This window comes from Cebus imitator, unplaced genomic scaffold (assembly GCF_001604975.1).
Source record: "Cebus imitator isolate Cc_AM_T3 unplaced genomic scaffold, Cebus_imitator-1.0 Scaffold106, whole genome shotgun sequence".
NCBI classification, from domain to species: domain Eukaryota; kingdom Metazoa; phylum Chordata; class Mammalia; order Primates; family Cebidae; genus Cebus; species Cebus imitator.
In genome coordinates, this window is record NW_016107421.1 from 2,226,845 (window position 1) to 2,246,372 (window position 19,528).

At 46.8% G+C, this 19,528-nt stretch overlaps 1 long non-coding RNA gene and 1 pseudogene across 1 annotated transcript in view; both read right to left on the reverse strand.

Moving 5' to 3' along the window:
• The window catches only part of LOC119472580, a 12,629-nt gene extending 7,466 nt beyond the window's left edge, over positions 1–5,163 (reverse strand). The window contains exon 1 of the long non-coding RNA XR_005201727.1: positions 5,022–5,163. This is a non-coding gene — a long non-coding RNA (uncharacterized LOC119472580). The remainder of the gene's footprint in view (positions 1–5,021) is intronic.
• A 997-nt stretch (positions 5,164–6,160) lies between these two features.
• Positions 6,161–6,664, reverse strand: LOC108310622 (annotated as a pseudogene).
• Between the last annotated feature and the right edge of the window lie 12,864 nt (positions 6,665–19,528).

A 19,528-nucleotide genomic window follows, 5' to 3' on the forward strand; every position in this document is an offset into this window, starting at 1 on the left:
TCTGCGTGGAGCCCGGGTTGGGGGAGGACTCTGTGTGGAGCCCGGGTTGGGGGAAGCGTTGTGTGTGAGGATGCTGAGACCCAGGCTACCTGCTAACGTGTTCCCCGCCTCCTCTCCGGAGCCTGCTTACATGAGGCCCGGCCTGTCCGCAGATATCCCAACCTTGCCTCGTCTCATCTTTCTCCCAACTGCTCCCAGCTTGAACCCCTCTCCTCCTCCCAGCTTGAATCCCTCTCCTCCTCCCAGCTCCCGTGGGCTGTCCCAGGTCTTTCCCGGAACGCAGTTTCCCTTGGCTCCCCCCTGAACCCACTCTTTTCTAATGTGACAAACCACCATGCCATGTGGTCCTGGCCATCTCGCTGGGACTGAATCTCCAAACAGCTCCAGGACCTGCCCCTCTCTGTCTATTGCAGGCTTTTGACCTGCCAGAGCTGCTGCCTGGGGTCGAGCTAGAGATGGGGTACGGGAGATCAGCCTGCTCCTGGCTAAATGCACATCCCAGATTCCTCCCCTTGGAGCCCCATGCTGCCCCCCACCACCCAGCACCCACGGCAGCTCATGCTGAAGCATGCAGTGGGAGCCTCACGCCGCAGGCCCCTATCCTTCCGCCTCCCTCTGTCCATGCTGCTCTGTCCTCCTGGAGCCCGGCCTTGGCCCCAGTCCTGCTCCTGCTCCTACTGCTGCTAGCCCAGTTTTCACCTTTTGCCCTGTTGCAGGGACTCACGGCCCCACAGCATCCCTGTCTTCAGTCGCCCAGCAGCTCATATTGCATTTCCCACACCGATGCTGAGTGGGGCTGCAGGAACTCACCCCAGCGCCACAGACCCCGATCCCCAACTCCATATGCGGCTCAGGCCTCTCAGCAGCTTGCACACCAGTGTGTGCCCCTCCCCAGGTAGCTCCCGCTGTTGCAAACGTCCCCTTCTCTCCCCATGCGCCAGCCCGACGTCCCCTTCCCAGCTCTTCCTGACGACCCCGCATCCAACTTCACAGAGAAAACCAAGATGTCATAGGATCTTCTCCTTTCATCCTAAGAGGACTTTACATATGACCAAAAAGCTCTGCCTTCTCCCTCTTCACAATCAGGAGTTACCCAGGACATTGCCCATTGCCCAGAGTGGATAGAGAGGCCTGGGGATGCTGGGATGCTCAGAGCCAGCTGACTCTTACATACAGGGGACTTTGAGAGGCCTCCAGGCCTGGAAGCTACTCTCAGCAGCGGAAAGCCAGGGAGAATTCAGTTAACACTAGGATCTGGAGGATGAAGAGCCTAAGTCACGCTTCACAGGTTTTGTTTGTATAGTTGTTGTATTCTCAACATTTCACCCCACACACACATACTCCTGGATTCTATGCCCTGTCTTGCCTGCTCTGTTCCCTCCACTCAGTGGAGCACATCTTCACTGGTGTTCTGCACAAGACAATTGGAAATGTATTTCTCTCTCTTCAGACTGAGGGCTATAGAATTCTAGGCTGGAAGTCACCTTTCCTCAGAGTCTTGAAGACACTGTTCTATTGTCCCAGCATTGCTCTTGCCAAGTTCAAAGTGCACACCGATTCTGGATCCTTTGTCTGAAGCTGTCCCTGTTTTTTCTGAAAGCTGGAAGGTGTTATTTTTGTCCACCGTGTTGGTAACTTCCAAGGCAAAGTGTCCTGGGGAGATTATTTGCATCTATTGTGCTGTGCACTGGCTGGCCCTGCCCTTTGGAAACTCCTGTACTTCACTTCTGGACTTTCCTCCTGCCCTCCTCTGTCTTCTTCTTTTGTTTTTTATTCCTTTTTTTTTTTTAATGGACATGTAATAATTGCACGTATGTATGGGGGTACGTGTGATATTTTGATACATGCCTATAGTGTGTAATGATCAAATCAAGTTAGCTGGAATATTCATTGCCTCAAACATTTATCCTTTCTTTGTGCTGGGAGCTTTTCAAATCTTTTCTAGCTACTTTGAAACATACAATAAGATGCTGTTAACCATCGTCACCCTCCTTTGCTATGGAGTGGGAGAACTTACTCCTTCTCTCTAACTGTGTTCACCCATTCACCACATTCACCGACCTCTTTTTTGGAACTCCCATTATTTGGATGTTACTCCTGAACTGGTTATAGAATTCTCTTTTCTCTCCTGACTTCCATCTCTTTCCTTTCTTCTTTGATCTGGAAAATTGTTTAAACTTTAGTTTCAAAATATTTAAGTGTTACATTTCTCCTGTCTTCTTCTATTTTTTAAAAAAGTTTCAGAAGGCTTGTTGTTATTCCCTTACATTGCTCTTTTAAAAGCGTTATATTTTTGCTCTTTAGTCCTTGCTGGAATTTTGATAGTTTTTTTTATTTTTTATTTTTTTAACTTTTTGTTTCCTGTGTTTTCTGTGTGTGTTCCTTGTAGGAAGATGGGTCTTGATAAAAGTGCACTTGTTCACACCTATAATCCCAGCACTTTGGGAGGCTGAGGTGGGCACATCACTTGAGGTTGGGAGTTCAAGACCAGCCTGGTCAACATGGTGAAACCCTGTTGCTACTAAAACTACAAAAATTAGCCAGGTGTGGTGGCAGGCACCTGTAATCCCAGCTACTCGGGAGGCTGAGGCAGGAGAATCACTTGAACCCAGGAGGCAGAAATTGCAGTGAGCCCAGATCATGCCACTGCACTCCAGCCTGGGTGACAGAGCAAGACTCCATCTCTCAAAAACCAAAACCAAAAAAAAAAACCCCAAAAAACAAAAAGTGCACTTTCTCTAGGTGTTCTGCATGAGCTGTTCAATTTGTGGAATTACGTTCTTATGTTGATTCAGATTCCCAGACTCCAGCAAACTCATTCCTAGAAGCTCAAGGGCTGAGGTTCTGGGATCCCCCTGGCAGAAGCAGAGCGGATGTCCTTTTATTCCCTGCGCACCCTAAGGACGGTGCTTCTGGCCCGAGGTACTGCTTCCCCCGTACCAGAGCCTGTCTGTTCCCCCTCCAGCAGCTCCTCTAGTCTCCGCCAGGGTGGAGGTGAGGTCATCTGGTTGGTGGGCAAAGTAAGGAGATCTGGGAGTCTCTGTACTTTTAATTGACTTTCAACTCTTCCTCTAGTGTTTAGCCCACCCTCATCTCCTTCCAGGGTGCTGGATGCCACCAATCCCTGAGCTTCTTGGCTCTCTGGGGTTGAAATTTAGTTGCTAAATTAGGATTCCGTGTTCTATTTTTGGATAGTCAGTTGGAACTGGTCCTGCTACCCTTTGGCTTGCAAATCGCTTTTGCTATTGTCTTGTCTTCTGTTCTGTTTGCCCTCGGAGATTTATGACTAAAGAATAAAACAAAAGACACAAGTGAAAACCTTTGCTGTATTTTAGTGGAGTCTCAGGAGGAAACGGGGTGAAGCCATGTGTGAGGTGCTTTGACTCTTACAGGCAGCTTCCCCCGCCTGCCTTCTGTGCATTCAGCAGCCACCGTCCCTGAAGCTTACACTTGGAGGGTGGCTTCCGTGAGGACACTCTTCCTGGCAGGAGACATCTCCAGATTGGACGTCATTCCGGGTGTGAGGAATTCTCATTCCACCTTTGGATGCTAACAGCTGGTGACAGGGAGTAAGAGCTTCATCACGGGATAAGTAATGATCCTGAGGTTCTGAGTTAGGGCTGGTAGACAGCCCCTCACTGCTCCTGGGAGTGTTTGCTCTCCTGCAATCTTTATAGCTAAGATCCAATGCTTTTGTGCACCCTTCACTAAGAATGTGCCTCTCCAGGAGTCTAATGGGTTCAGTCTTATCCTTCAAACTGAGGTTCTTCGTATTTATGAAAATTGATCCCTTTCTGACTTCACAATGCTGGGTGCTGTGAGCATTCAAAGCACAGCGGATTAACTGCTCCGCGGCTGTGCTCAGTGGTGATCTTGGCATGGACTGGCTGGCTCCGTCCCTGCCTCCTGCTCCAGACTGGGGGTGATGGATTTCCCCAGGGCATTTGTCTCTGTCCCAGTGTTGCGTCTACACTGGTCCTGAAGCGTTCCGTTCAGAGAGGGCAAAAGCGGCTCATGAGACGATCTTGTCTTGCGTCAGCCTGACTTCATGGTAATGCATGGAACTATAGCTTCAAGGGTGCACGTGGTTTCTTGGAAAATTATATGCTTTCTTTCAAATCATGGACCTGACGGATCCGGGAGGGCTTCATTTCACTGGCTGGCTTGCTGATGGTACCTACAACTTGGCTTTCAGTGTTTGCCCTGGTCATTTATGTAGGTGAAAAGAGAAGTAAGAGTGAACCTTGAAGGAAACGAATTTCCTAATTTTCATTTTAAAAGCTATATAGAGTTTTTAAAAGCTACGTTATGGAAGTATAATTTACACAATAAAATTCACCAATTTTTAAAAATTGTTTTTATAGCTTTATTCAATGAATATTAATTTTCTTATAGAAAACAGAGTTTCTAGCAAGTAAGCAATATTACAGTAAGAATGGATGTGTGAAATCCCAGATAACCATGCTAAACAAAGATCTTCGCTTGTAGATTCAAAGTCCTGAGTAGCCCTAAACTGACAATATCTATTGTTCATTTATTGTAGGAGGATTTCCCATTTCATAAACAAACGTGTTATTTATGGGAGAAGGTCCAGGGCTTCAGAATGTCTTCAATGTATGTTTCCTGACACCCGAGGGACAGAATTCCCCTTCTGTCCATAAAGTGACATCTACTTGCAGCTGCAGGCATTTTGCAGAGACTTCTCCAGAATTAAATACACAAAAAGATAATTCCCTGGTAACCAAATATAGCCCCTGTATTAGCCTCTTCTCACGCTGCTATGAAGAAGATACCCAAGACTGTGCAATTTTTAAAGAAGAGAGGCTTAGCTGACTCACAGCTCTGCATGGCTGGGGAGGCCTCAGGAAACTTATAATCATGGTGGAAGGGGCAGAAAACATGTCCTTCTTCACATGGCAGCAGCAAGGAGAAGTGCCAAGCAAAGTGGGGAAAAGCCCCGTATGAAACCGTCGGATCTTGTGAGAATTCATTCACTATCATGAGAACAGCATAAGGGTAACCCGATGTCCTGCTGGGTCGGGTGCTCCGGTTTGGGGATGGTGATGGGCTCTCCCACAACAGTGGTGATGGGCTTGGAGTAGGGCACTAGCCCCCAGGTGTTGGAGGAGAAGAGGCCTTGGCCATGGAAGATGCATGGAGCAAAGCCAAATCACCCGCATGATTTGATTACTTCCCACCAGGTCCCTCCCACGACATGTGAGGATTATGGGAACTATAAGATGAGACTGGGTGGGGACACAGCCAAACCAGATCGACCCTGACCCCAGTCTTGTCAAACTATAATTTACTTACTGTTCCTAAATACATATACATTTATATAAATACACACACACACACACACACACACACACACACACACATATACACTTATATATATTCTCTTTACTATCTCTGCTCCCCTTCTTTTCAGTTGCTCTTCTCTAGAATCCTACACAACTTCTATCCAAATATCATTTCAAGGGCCAGCAAAGTCCTATCTCTTCACTAAAGGACAAAATCTTCCTTTGCTCTTCTACTCTACAGTCATCTGGGCCATCTGACCTTCTTTAGCCATTGTCAAGCATCTGGCTCCAATCTTTAGGTTGCCCCATACTGCTAACTACCTTTTCACAAGTTTTTGACATCTTCCAATCAGATGATAGGCTCCTTAAAGGCAGATTCCTGCCAGGTGCGATGGCTCATGCCTGTAATCCTAGCACTTTGGGAGGCCTAGGTGGGCAGATTGCTTGAGTCCAGGAGTTTGAGACCAGCCTGGGTAACAAGGCAAAACCCCATCTCTACAAAAAAAAAAAAATGAGCTGGGTGTAGTGGCACACGCCTGTAGTCCCAGCTTCTTGGGAGGCTGAGGTGGGAGGATTGCTTGGGCCCAGGATTCAGAGGTTGCAGTGAGCTCTCACCACTGCACTGTAGCCTGGGTGACAGAGAAAGACCCTGTCTCAAAAAAGAAAAAAAAACGGCAGATTCCTTTATTCCATTTTTCCTATTTTCCTCGTGCACCTACATAGTGGATACTCTGTCCTGGTTTTGAAAAGTAACATAGTCAGTCCCCTCATGACTCAATATATACACCTTAGTGTTCTGTAAAGATTTTTCCAGAACAAATCAATATTATTTATATGAACCTGAATATTCTGCTAGCCTAATAAACTTTTTGAGTGCTTCGCATCGGAACTCCTGAGCTGACTGTGTCCCAGCCACGGGACTACAGTTGTTCATCCTGTGGGAGTTTGACCTCAATGTCATATACAAAATTTGAATCATCCTTCTTCTGGTTTTTCTCAAAAAGTTAATCCATGATGCTTTTCCTTTTGGCGAGCTCCTCGTCATCCAGTGTATTCAGGATCAATGGTTGTTTCCAGTCAAATTTGTTCCACTGTTTCTGCCAAACTCTGCCCCCACAGGTAACCTCATAAAAAATTGGATAGCTTCTCTAGCTGCCTCAGGAATCCCTGTTACAAGTAACAAGTCGTGGGTTATTCTTTAGCTGTTCAGCTGCTTGGGTGCAATCTGAAAACTTTGAAAACTTTTGAACTGGCAGAATGCACAAGCACATTCTCCCCTTGATTTCATTCTCATAGATGAGGATACTAGCTGGAGGCTGGAATCAGATCCCATGCTTCTTGGCAGTACACATCATTCCCACACACACTTCAGAGGATATCGGAGGAAATCTGATGAAAATGCGTTAAGTTGCATCATGACTTCCTGCCTTACGGAAATACAGAAAGGGCATCTTCTCCTGCAGGCCACCGTCTATACTGCCGGGAAAGGGTTATTTCCACCCAACAGCAATGCAAAGAGGAGCACCTAAGTCGACTTGGCTGGGCAGAGTCTGGCCCTGAAGGAGGAGGCAACAGCCACAGTCCTATTGATGTGGCCAGGTGAACTCCGTGGGAGTAGAGGTGGGGCCGGCACAGGGGACCATACGCAGGCTCCCACGATGGTATGTGGCGGTTCACGAGTCCTGAGGGGTACTGGTTGAGTCGTTTCCACAGCAACATCCAGGGCTCACCAAAAGTCACCCTTTCTAAGTATACAGCTCAATGAGCCTTGTGACAGCAGACAGTAGACAGTCAGGCAACCACCACTTCCTATATTCGAGAAATAGAATGTGTCAATTTTTGGAAAAAGTCCCCTCTGCCTCCTGGTGGTTCTTCCTTCCCCTCTGCTCCCAGCATACCGCTCTGCTTTCTGTTTCTGTAGTTTTGACTTCTCTAGAGAAGTGAAATCATATAATTAGACACTCTTTCATTTAGCAAATTGTTGCTGTGTATCAGAAGTGTGTTTCTTTTTATCTTTGGGTAATATTTCATTACATGGCTATACCATCATTTGTTTTTCTGCTCCTCATCTGATAGACATTTGAGTGGTTTCTTATCTCTGTCTATTATGAATAAAGCTGCCACAAACATTTGCATACGATTCTCTGTGTGTTTGTTTGCCTTAATTTCTCTTGGATAAATACTTAGGAATTGGCTTGCCGGGTCATATGTCAGTGTATATTAAACTTTATAAGAAAGTGCATAACTGTAAAAGTTACGTAGATGACACGTGGCTATTCACATTTAAATTACATAAAATAAAATTTAAGAGTCACTTCCTCAGTTGCAGTTGCCATAGGTCAGGCACTACTAACTAGCCACATGCGAGTACTATGTGGGGTAGTACAGCATGGAATATTTTCATCATTCTGGAAACTTCCATTGGACAACACTGGTACACACAATTTAATACACTGGGTTTCAGAACAGAAACAATTGTATTGATTTGGGCAAAGGATTTTTTAAAAAGCCATGGATAGCTTTTCTCACTGTTGTTTATATGAACAATAAGGCCCTTGCCAAGTCTACTTAAAAGAGGGAGGAAGCATCCCATCTTGTGTTAGCTTTTCGGAAAAAATATTAGGAGCAGCCCAAGGACCAAAGCATCTGATAGCCTGAAGAAGTGATTCTTCATCCTGTCGCAGATGGCTGTCCATGTGGGGAAGCCACCTATGGGGACCCAATTTCCTCCAGACCTTGGCAAATTCCTGTCAACAACTCCAAGACCCAAGGACTCCGTAGAATGGAGAGGGGGCTCTGCTCACGGCTGGGAAAATGCCAGAGGCCCCAGGACAGGTAACATAATGAACAGATTGGAATCATAATCTCAGAAATAAGCTTTCTCGATTGCTTCTCAGATGGTGTCGTCATTCATCATTGATGAGAAAGGGCATGGAATCCAGCTGAGAAAGTGCAAGTCACCCATCCACCGTGACACTTTCAAGGCTTCCAATTTCACCATCCTTGACTCTCTTTATGGATTAAGACCTTAGGATTGGCCAGGCGCAGTGGCTGATGCCTGTAATCCTAAAACTTTGGGAGGCTGAGGCTGGTGGATCACGAGGTCAGGAGTTCAGGATCACCCTGGCCAAGATGGTGAAACTCCATCTCTACTAAAAATACAAAAATTAACCAGGTGTAGTGGCAAGTGCCTATAATCTCAGCTACTAGGGAGGCTGAGCCAGGAGAATTGCTTGAACCCAGGGGGCAGAGGCTGCAGTGAGCCATGATCACACCGCTGCACTCCAGCCTGGGTGGCACAGCGAGACTCCGTCTCAAAATAAAATTTTTAAAAAGACCTTAGGATTTGACAAGTAGAATTTTTGTTCTGACCATGGCCCAGATGGATTTGTTTCACCTTAGCTTTTCCACACACAGTTCTGATTTCCTGGCAGCTCCAGCTACTGGAGAGGAATCGGGACCCAGGACAATCAGGGGCATTGACTGTGGGCAAGGCTCAGTTTCTCGTGTGTGGTCTCGCTCAAGAAGGGAAGGCACATCATTACAGAAGGGTTTTTGTTACCTCTGGCAGTGTTGTGTTTTGTGAAAGAAAGTATTTTAACCACACATTTGAACAATGCTGGCAAAACAATAGTTCCTCTTGTGGTCTTAGCCGTTAATCTTCTTTTATGTAAGGGGAAAATCAGATGCCTTAATGATGTCATCATTTGGCCTGGAAAAGAACCAATGGAGTTAAAGGACCCCATTGTTTCCCTGACACAGTGGTGGAAGAGGAAGAGGCATTTGCTTTTACTGTTCCAGAGAGAAGAGGGCCCATCTGCAGCCTGCCACCCATAAACACGCTAGAATCTGAGCCCTGGGAGAATTCACCACAGGGCTTTGTGGACATAAGTCCTTATTTCCAAAGAGGCTTTCCCATCTGTCATCTGCTTTCTTGTCACCCCCCCCCTCCCCACCACGAAAACAAAAAGAGCTCAAAATTGTTTATGGTAAGTCCAGTGGAAAGTCCCCTCCCATCAGCTTCACTTTATGGTTCTTTTCTCTCTTCACCTTTGGTAGAAAAGTGGTTTAGGGCAATAAAGCAATAAAGCCATCTTCTGAGAGGTGTCAGCCAGCCAGGGAAAATGTGGGTGTGTTGTAGATACTTTGCAGGAAGAAGCTGAATGGTGTGACAAGCCCATTTTGGGGGAGGAGCAGAAGGCTTAAGTGCTGCCCTTCCAGGGCAATTCTGTGAAACTAAAATCTCTGTGGCTTGTCTGAGCAAGGGTTCCTGGGGCAAGGGGTGAGAAAGAGAAGGTCTATGTGGCAGAAAAGAGGGACACCAAATCATGTAGAGAGGAGACTCCCAGACACCCATCCAGATTTAACTCTGTGTGCACCAAAAGCTGCCTTGATGGCAAAATGGCAACTCACAAGTGGTCCCATAGTGTGACTATTCACCTTCTGTCTCTGTGTGCCCTTGCAGAGATGATGTGACCAACAGGGTTATGTAATTGACTTTCAGTAGATTGATTGCAAAAGTGGCCTCTCTTCTACACTTTCCTCTGCTCATGCCTTTTGCAATGTGACTTTGCACCCTTTCCTTTAAGAGCTGGAGTTCATTTCTGTGTTCCTTGAATCAAACTGGTCTTTCAGCTTGCTTTAGCCAACACAGTAGGGTGGAGGCAACTGAGCTCTGAGCCTAGGCCTCAAGATGTTTTGTACAATTCTGCTCTCTCACTTGGACCTCTGCCTCCACCATGAAAACAAGCCCAGGCTAAGTGCTTGGAGGGAGGGAGACTACTGCAGGTATGTATGGAACAGAGAGAGCTGAATCTTCCCAGCTGAGATCGGGCTAGACCAGCTGTCCTCCAGCCAGCTCACAGATGTACCAAGTCCAGTGGAACCTGCCCAGGCAAACTCTGGGCTTGTAAGGAATCATTTGCGATTGTTTCTTTGGGCCACTAAGTTTTGGGAAGATTTGTTACACAGCAGCAACTAACTGATAACTCTTTATAAGAGATATTGAGGATATGGATATTATAGATGAGATAAAGTCATGATAAAAGCCAAATTACAATCAGCGCTGGCTTGTGCATAAGCTGTGGACACCATGAAGCAGAGCCCTGGGGGGTGTTCTCCCTGGCTTGGGAACCAGCAAATAAGATTTGGAGGCCGAGTGTAGTGGCTCATGCCAGGTTGACGATGGCCCCACTGGGATGGAAGAGGAGAGGGCTTTGGCCCTGGAATCTGACAGGAGAAGTGGGGAGGTCAAATTGCAAGGCACTCAAGCCTCTCCATCCGGCTTGGAAAAGAGCACTTTCTTTAGATCCTCGACTCAGTCAGCTCCCATCTCGAAAGCCAGCACTCAGACTGCTGTGAAAGTGAGCAGTCTCCGGTTTCCATACATTCTGAGGCCAATTCGCAAACTGGATCATCCACACTGGGCAATTTAAAGTTCCCTGTAAGAATAATGACCATTTATTGAAACAGATGCAGACTATGAAATCGCACCACTTGGAGAAAAGAGCTGTTAGCATTTTGGTGAGCATCTTCATACATCTCACAGTGTACAAATACACACAAGGAGTTTTAATAAATGCAATCCTAAGATTCAAATGTATGCTTATTTTCCTAAAATTGCAAAATTGGGTGGGCCTGGTGGCTCACGCCTGTAATCCCAAGAATTCAAGAGGCTGAGGTGAAAGGAGCACTTTAGCCCAGAAGTTGGAGGCCAGACTGGGCAACAGTAAAACCTGTTCTCTACAAATAACTTTAAAAGTTAGTCAGGACCTCGTCCCTACAAATAATTTTTTTAAATTAGCCAGGAATGGGCTGGGCATAGTGGCTCACGCCTGTAATACCAGCACTTGGGAGGCCGAGAAGGGTGGATCACAAGGTCAGGAGTGTGAGACCAGCCTGGGAAACCCTGTCTCTACTAAAAATACAAAAATTAGCTGGGCATGGTGGTGCACACCTGTAGTCCCAGCTACTCGGGAGTCTGAGGCAGGAGAATTGCTTGAACCCGGGAGATAGAGGTTGTGGTAAGCCAACATTGTGCCACTACACTCCAGCCCAGGCAACAGAGCAAGACTCTGTCTAAAAAAAAAAAAAAAAAATTAGCCAGGAATGGTAGCAGGCGCCTGTAGTCCCAGGCACTTGGGAGGCTGAAATGGGAAGATTGCTTGAGCCCAGGAGACTGAAGCTGCAGTGAGCCATGATTGCACCACTGCACTCCAGCCTAGTGGCATAGGGAGACCCCATCTCAAAAATAATACTAATAAAAATAAATAAAATAAAAAATATCCTATGCTTAATGTAGACAATTCAACCAACGAGAAATGTCTAAAGTTAAATATGAAAGCTCTCCTCTTCTCTGTAACTGGGAATTTCTTTCAGAATATTCATTAAAACATTGTTTCCTTTGTAATTTTGCTGTATGTTCTGTGTTCTAAAACGTTCGTTTTTCATCTATATATATTTAACTACCAGTTAGTCCACCAAGTTCTTGTTTAGGTTGTCATTATTGCTTTATTGTTTTTAATTTCCAAAACCTGTTGACTACTTCTTATTGATCATTTTCACAGCAGCCTGTTCTTCTCTCATGAATGCAGTGATTCATGAGAAAAGAATGATTCTAAAAATCATTTAGAAAAATGATTCTACAATTTTTCTACAAATATTAATTAGGCTTATACAAATGTCTCCTTCTTTCTTGTGTGAACCACGTTTTCTTGAAAACCATTTGCTGTGCTTGCCCCTTTAAGCCAGTGGATTTTCTTCAAATGTCTCATGATTCCTGTTGTGGGCTTTCATCTGTCAATGAAGATCTCAGTTTAATCAATATTGGTAACTGCTGTGAGCATCTTTTGAAAATATGAAAGCCACTGCTTTGATTCTCTAGTTAGGTAGATCCCTGGAGGGCAAGGCTTGGCTGTGTGTTTGGGGGCGGGCTTACCCACAGCTGCAAGGAGAAGGTGAATATTTGCCATAGAGACTTCTCCTTGGTTTGTGTGGGTAGAGAAGCCGCTGCTGGTCTGAAGATTCTCTTTGGCAAAGGAAGAAAGGTAGATGGTATTTTGGGAGCAGAGTAGGTTAGTATGTTTGGGGATCTCTTGGAGGGTGTGTTAACAGGCTCTCGCTGGTCACCACCTGCTGAGTTACTGATTCAGGGGCTCTGGGGTAGGTCCTGAGAATGTGTCTTTCTGACACATTTCCAGTAGGTGCTGATGCTTCTGGTCCCAGAGTGACAATCTGAGAAACACTGATTAGGGGACTTCACTGCTGTGCTGAAAGCTTTTTGCTTTTTCCCCTCCATGCTGAGGTGGTGGCAGGAAGCTGGCCAGGGACAGGGACAGCCTCCTGCATGGCCTTGATGCTCTCATGCAGTCCTCAGACCTGCAGCATAGTCCTAGACCCTTCTAGAATCTGTCTGCCGACTCACAGCCCCAACCTGCTCCCTGCATCTGAGTTTGAGAATTTTTTGTGGCTGTGTAGAAAAAAGAGATCCACTCACTGTTCCTGCAGCCGCTGACGGCTGTGATTTATTTCAGCTCTGAGTAAATTTCATCACTGCCATCCTTTCTGCTTTCCATCATTAGTAGATTTTGAACAATTTTCTTGAGCACTTGTAGCCTACCCCATCTTCTGGCATTGTGATGAGCTCCTTCTCCTTCTTACCTTTTCATACAATAATTTCTAAACACACAAAAAGTAGAGAAAATAATATAATAACTCCTGTGTACCCACTGCTAAATTCTAAAGGCCTTTGCTTTTTACATATTTCTTCTGTCGTTTAAATAAGATTTGGAGGCCGGGTGCGGTGGCTCATGCCTGTAATCCCAGCACTTTGGGAGGCCAAGGTGGATAGATCATGAAGTCAGGAGATCAAGACCATCCTGGCTAACATGGTGAAACCCTGTCTCTACTAAAAATGCAAAAAATTAGCTGGGCATGGTGGCACATGCCTGTAATCCCAGCTACTTGGGAGGCTGAGGCAGGAGAATCACTTGAACCCAGGAGGTGGAGGCCGCAGTGAGCCGAGATCGTGCCACTGCACTCCAGCCTGGGCGACAAGAGGGAGACTCCATCTCGAAAAAATAAATAAATAAGATTTGGAGAGGAAGACCAGTAAACCAAGAGTTCAGTCCACCAGCTGGACCTGGTGTCTCCCACCCCTTATCATTTCAAATTATTATCCACACCTGTTTATAAGTTTCCATTCTCAACATACCCACCAACGCAGTTATTCCAGCTATGCTGTGTTTTCTAGAAAGTACTGCCATGTAACATGCAATTACGTTTCATGAATAGCTACTGATAAGCCCAACATGTATAGCAATGGAGGCCACACGGATGTGAGCAAGCAGAGTCTTGTAATTATTGGGAGGATCATATATGATCACAACATAAAATCTCATGGGATTCGACCTGGTACGCAGTGAGAGCTCACTCCCATTCACCTGGGCTTCCCACTGTTCAGCTGCTGCTTTGCTGTGCTGGGTGGGAGCGGTGGAGCCCAGGCATGAATCTGAATTGTTAGGAAATTATTTGTTATGCATTTAACCAAGGAAAAGGAAGACTTTGAAAAGTTTTTCCTGTGTATCCTGGTCAGGATTCTTTCAATTATAAATAACAGAGACTCAACCCGAACTGGCTGAAGCCAACAAAAAGAACTGTGGCTCTGGGGTGCCTGAACTGTCCCGAGGGACGGCTGAGGCCTGGGCTTCCTGGGTGTCAGCCTGAGTCTCTTTCTCTCCCCATTTCTCAGTGCTGCTCTTCCTCCATTTTCAAGTAGGAGATCACATGGCGTTGGGTTCACTTTTGGGCACAATCAATCTCACAGTCTGTGCTCCCTGAGGAGCCCAGGTTTCCATCAGAATCACAGCCAGCAATTCCAGCGGAAACCCGGCTGCTTTTCCCAATAGTTCCAGCAATACTCTGGAGCTGGATGGCATCACTCAGGCTTGGGTCATGTGCCTGTCTGTGGCAAGAGGAATGGAAACACTGATTGGTCAGGCCTGAGGCACATAACCCCATCCTGGAACTGACCTGCTTAAGCCACAGAGACTGAAAGTGAGGGAGCAGGACTTCCCAAATGAAAATTGACATGCTCTGGTCAGCACAAAAGGGAATGGGAATGGAGGTAAGGTAGGCAAAATCAATAGATGAACGTCACACTGAATCAAGAAGTGCATTTTCCTTTGCATGGATGGATATACCTGGCTCTAATCGAGGGTCATTTCGGTGGTAACCATTTCTCACCAGGCAAATATCTGTGTGAGAGTATCTTCCAGGGAAGCCACCTAGTCAAAATACATCTGACTTTTAGATTAGACAGATATTGCCAAATTACTCCCAACTCCTGCTTCTTCAAGTCTTAGCACTTTAGGTCTCTCCCTTCCTGACTGCATTCTACAGTCACCTTGCCGGCCCTAGCAGGGATCACTCCAAAAGACTGCCTACTGGTACCTCCACCTGGATTCTGTTCCAGGGCTCTGCTCTTCCCTGTTCCCTAAAGGTCAGGATTTGAAGCAGATTCCTATTGATCTCAAGGTCCTGTCCCACTTCATGCCAAAGGATTGCTTCTCCCATTGCTTTCTGCTCCATCTGATGTATCTCATTAGCAGCTAAAACTGGTCCTCACTAAGCATGCCGGCCGGTTTCCAGAGCCCGGGGCCCTACCCGCAATGCCTTCCCTGGGTGCAGATGGGCAGGGGGCACCTGCTCCTCCTGTGGCTCACGTATTGCCTCCTTGGCTTCTGTTTCCACTGTCCTGGCTCTGTACTGCCTGGTAGAGTGCCTGCCAGGCTGTTTATAAAGGGCTGCAAATTCAGAGGAGAAAGAACTTTCTGTGATGGCTATTCCGTGGGAGGCCGTCCGCTGTCTCTGTGCTTCTCCTTCCCCTGCGGCAAGGAAGGACAGAGGTAGCCCAGAGGCAACTCAATGTGCATATGTGATACAAGAAATGAGAGGGCACCCAGGGCCATCCAGCCATTTCAAAGGGCTTCCCCAGCCAGAGGAGGATATGGGGTATATGTGTGTGTGTGAGAGAGAGAGAGTGAGTGTGTGTGTGTGTGCGTGTGTGTGTGTGTGTGTGTCTTTTCTCATGCACATATTTCTCCTGTTTTTGTCTTCTGTTTCTTGGCTTCACTCCTCCCACCTCACTCCCCCAGGCTGCAGAAACCATTATTCTGTCCATTTGCTCTTTCTTCTCTGTGCTGTAAAAAGTGTCCATCTGGCCAGGCACAGTGGCTCATGCCTGTAATCCCAGCACTTTGGGATGCCAAGGTGGGCAGACCACCTGAGGTCAGGAGTTCAAGACCAGCCTGACCAACATGGAGAAACCCTGTCTCTACCAAAAATGCAAGATTAGCTTGGTGTCGTGGCGCATGCCTGTAATCTCAGCCACTGGGGAGGCTGAGGCAAGAGAAGAGCTTGAACCAGGGAGGTGGAGATTGCACTGAGCCGATACGGTACCATTGCACTTTAGCCTGGACAACAAGAGTGAAAATCCATCTCAAAAATAAAAATAAAAAGTGTGTATGTGCAGTCAAAGTCAGTGGTTTGCTAGTACAAGTTAACCAACCAGATTCTTGGAAAGAAAAAAAGCTCTGATCAGCATTTGCCTATTTCTGTGGCCAGTTTCAAGCTATGGACATGGCATAACTCAATGCAAAGCTGGGAAGAAGTGCACAGGTAACCAGGGGATCAGGATTTCCACCACGCAGACAGACAGATAGTCTCATGGGCAATGGTTAACAGTAAAATAAGCAGGAAGTGATGTGGTTTGAGTTTTTATTACTTTGTTTTTAATATAATTTTATTTCTAAGTTTGCATACTTTCATTTTTAACATTGGTTGTGTTTAACAATTGTAAAATTCCTGAGAAAGTCGCAATTAGCTCTTGTGAGCCAGTAAAGCTGGTACACCACTGAATGACTCCTGCAGGAAAGCAAAGGCCTGAGATTCATGCATTTTTTGCTCAACAGCTCCTCTTTCCTATACAGTCCTTTGGGGCTGAGTGGCGAGGCCTTGGCCATGACATCCAACACCCCATCTCAGCTCTGCACCGTTCCCAGGAGGTGTCCTGAATTTGCGTTTTGGAGCCTTCTGTAGTGCTCTAAAATGAAAGCCTCTGGGCATTGTTTTGAGTTTTTCGCCCAGAGCGAAATTGGGCCTTGATTCTAACACACGGATCTCTGCATGTTGTCTGTTATTACATCTCTGGAGTGCCTGGGTCAAGAGCTGTGTGCAATTTTACAAAAGAAAGCTAGGGCTGGTTTTCCTGGCTCCTGGGCATGGACTTACCTGAGATGAGGATAGACCTTCCACAGCAGGAGAGTAATTGGTGAAAAGGTTCCAAATACATCTGTGGAAGGTCTTAATGTCTTACAGAAACACTCTATTTTAAAGTTTCAGCTAAAGAGCTAGAAGACCTCTTTCCACTGATTAGAGATCCAAATCTAGTTTTTCAGTTAAATCCAGCCAACCAATTTAAGTCTCCAAATTGGTTCGGTTTGTAAATTCCTCAACAGTGGCTCAAATGAAAGTCAACAGTTGTTCATGTAACACAACCCCTGCCTCCAGCCCCGTGGGTGGGCCTGCCAGAGGTCACGTGGTGAGCACTGACTTCCCCACGGTCCCACCTCTGTCCCTTGCTTCAGGACCTGTGGCCCCCCTGCGGAACCTCATCCCTCCCTGTTCCATGCCTTCCTCCCTGACGCTTTTCAGCACAGCACTTCAAGGAGCAGCTGTCTACCAGGGGACACACAAGGGAGGAAACAAATGTGTTACCCCGCCAGCACACACACACATACACAACCACACAATTCAGAGTCTGTGTTTTAGGAAACCTTTTGGCTACCCCATTTCTTGCTTTTTTGCCACCTGTTCGTATGGTCCCCTGCACTGGCTGGTTTAGCCAGCAGGGGGCATCCTGCAGCGAGCTCCCCGTCGAGTGTGAAGATGGTTATGCATCCCGCATGGCATCTGGATCTGGGGGTGCATCAGTCTGAGGAAAGCATCATGGTTCTTGCATAGTCAATGGATAGTGCTTGGATTTTGATTTCGTTTTACCTGTTGAATAATTGCATCCCCTGGCACAAGGGTTATGTGTGTAAATATACAATGATGTGTTTGCACCATCTCCTAAGGAGCAGAGGAGCTGTTTCATGGGGAAGCAATGCCAGGGCAGGCTCCCCTCCCTCCCCACAGTGGGATTTTGCTAAGAACCCCCAGGTTTTAGCACAGGATGAGTTCCCTGGGAAGGCAGGAGGGGATGGATGCAAAGCGCTGGTGGAGGATTAGTCTAGAGCAGGTAATGAGCTGGCAAGTGTTTTGTTCTCCAAAACAAAACAAGACGATTATTTCAGAGGCACTTGGACAGGCAGACCACCCTTGAGCAGGGGAGGGTCAGCTCTTACACTGGACCAGGAAGTGTTGATGGCAGTGCCACACTCCCAAGGTGTACCGACCAATGATTTGCAACTGGCTCTCCTGAGGAGAAAAATGCGCTGATTTGTAGTGTCCGCCAATTTCTCTGGCGTAAACAGTGCCACCATGACTGATTTCAAACTACCAGTGGGCATTCCCAGAACGGCAGAGCTGGGAAGAAAAGTGCACAACCAGCTTTTCCAAGTGAACGGCACGCCACCATCATTAACACTCTCCGGAGGGCTGTGCCCAGCCACATGGTCATCCGGGTTTTGGAAACCAAAGGCCCAGGCGGAGAGTCGGAGGTGGGCAGCGAGGGGGATTAGGCCAGCCAGATGGAAAAAGGCCCCGTGGAGCATTATGTGAACAGCTTTGTAAGTCCTGGGTCTTTGGTGGTATCACCAAATTTACAACATGCTGAGGTGACTGCGTTATCATAGAAAATAGAGGTAACAGGAAATAGAGGTAACAGTGGTACACGCCTGCAGGCTGGCGTCGAGTCCAAGTTCAAGGGTGGAGGCAACTGTGAGGACAAAAGACGTCGCTGAGACTCAGCTGCACCAGCTCCACTCGCGGGTCTCACAGGCCTCTTGGTAGCATCGTAAGCACGTTAGATTTTATAAAAACAAGTGACTAAATTCCTTTCTAAAGAGCCCAGATATAAATAACTAGAATTACATGGATTGGCACTTTGTTTACAGACTGATATTTTCCAATCACTTTAAAATAAAACCTCCCATGGAAACGCTTCAGATTCCTAGAAACATAGCTTCTCATGCCCTTTGTCATGTATCCCCCAATTCACCATCTTCATCGAGCTACAAATGTTTTCGTGGGATTTATGATTCAAGGTGGACAGTCATGACTCTTTATTATTTGACATTTGTTGAGCACCTGCTATCCGTCTGGGGCACTGCACATATTGATCCATTTAACACCACCACCCTTCAAGGTTGCTACCATTCTCGTTTTGAGACCTCAGAGGCTCGGGCAGACCAGCAGATTCTTTCTCTGTTCTGAGCCCCAGGAGGCCGCCTGCACAGCTGCAGCAACCTGGCCCTTGAACTTAAAGATTTAGCCAATGGGATTGCCCAGTGTGAGAGTAGGGTAGGGGAGGATGGGGTCCCTATATCCTTGGTACCCTCCCTGCAGGTCCCCATAGAAGCTATGGCCCTTTACTGAAGGCTGAAGGAGGGCTCTTCTTACCCTCCTCATCTGCCTCCTCTTCTTTCAGGTTCTGGTAGTTGCCCCTTCCCGTATCCCACATTCACCGGTGATGCTGAGAGCAGTCCCAGGGTGCCGCTGTGAGTCTCGTCATTTCCCTACACTCTGTCCAAACCTTTGTAAATATGTCCTCCAGTGCGTACATTTCTACACATTTAGTAGTTTTAAAACAATTTGTTATTTTGTAGTTCTGGAGGTCAGAAGTCCAAAATCAGTGTCACTAGGCTACACCCAAGTGACAGGTGTAGGGCTGCTCTCCCTCCAGGGCTGCTCTCCCTCCGGAGGCTCTTGAGAAGAATCCGTCCCTCACCTCCTCCAGAGTCTGGATGCCGTTCCTTGGCTCATGGCTGCATTACTCCAGTCTCATCCAGGATCACGTCACCTTCTCCTCTTCTCTCTGTGGTCAAATCTCCCACTGCCCTCCTCCTATAAAGACGTTTGTGATTGCATTTAGGACCCACCAGGATGATCTAGGGTAATCTCCACATCTCAAAATCCTCCATTACATTGGCAGTCTTTGCCATATACAGGAACATTTACATGTTCCAGGGATTGAGACCTGGTATCTTTGGAGGTCATTATTCAGC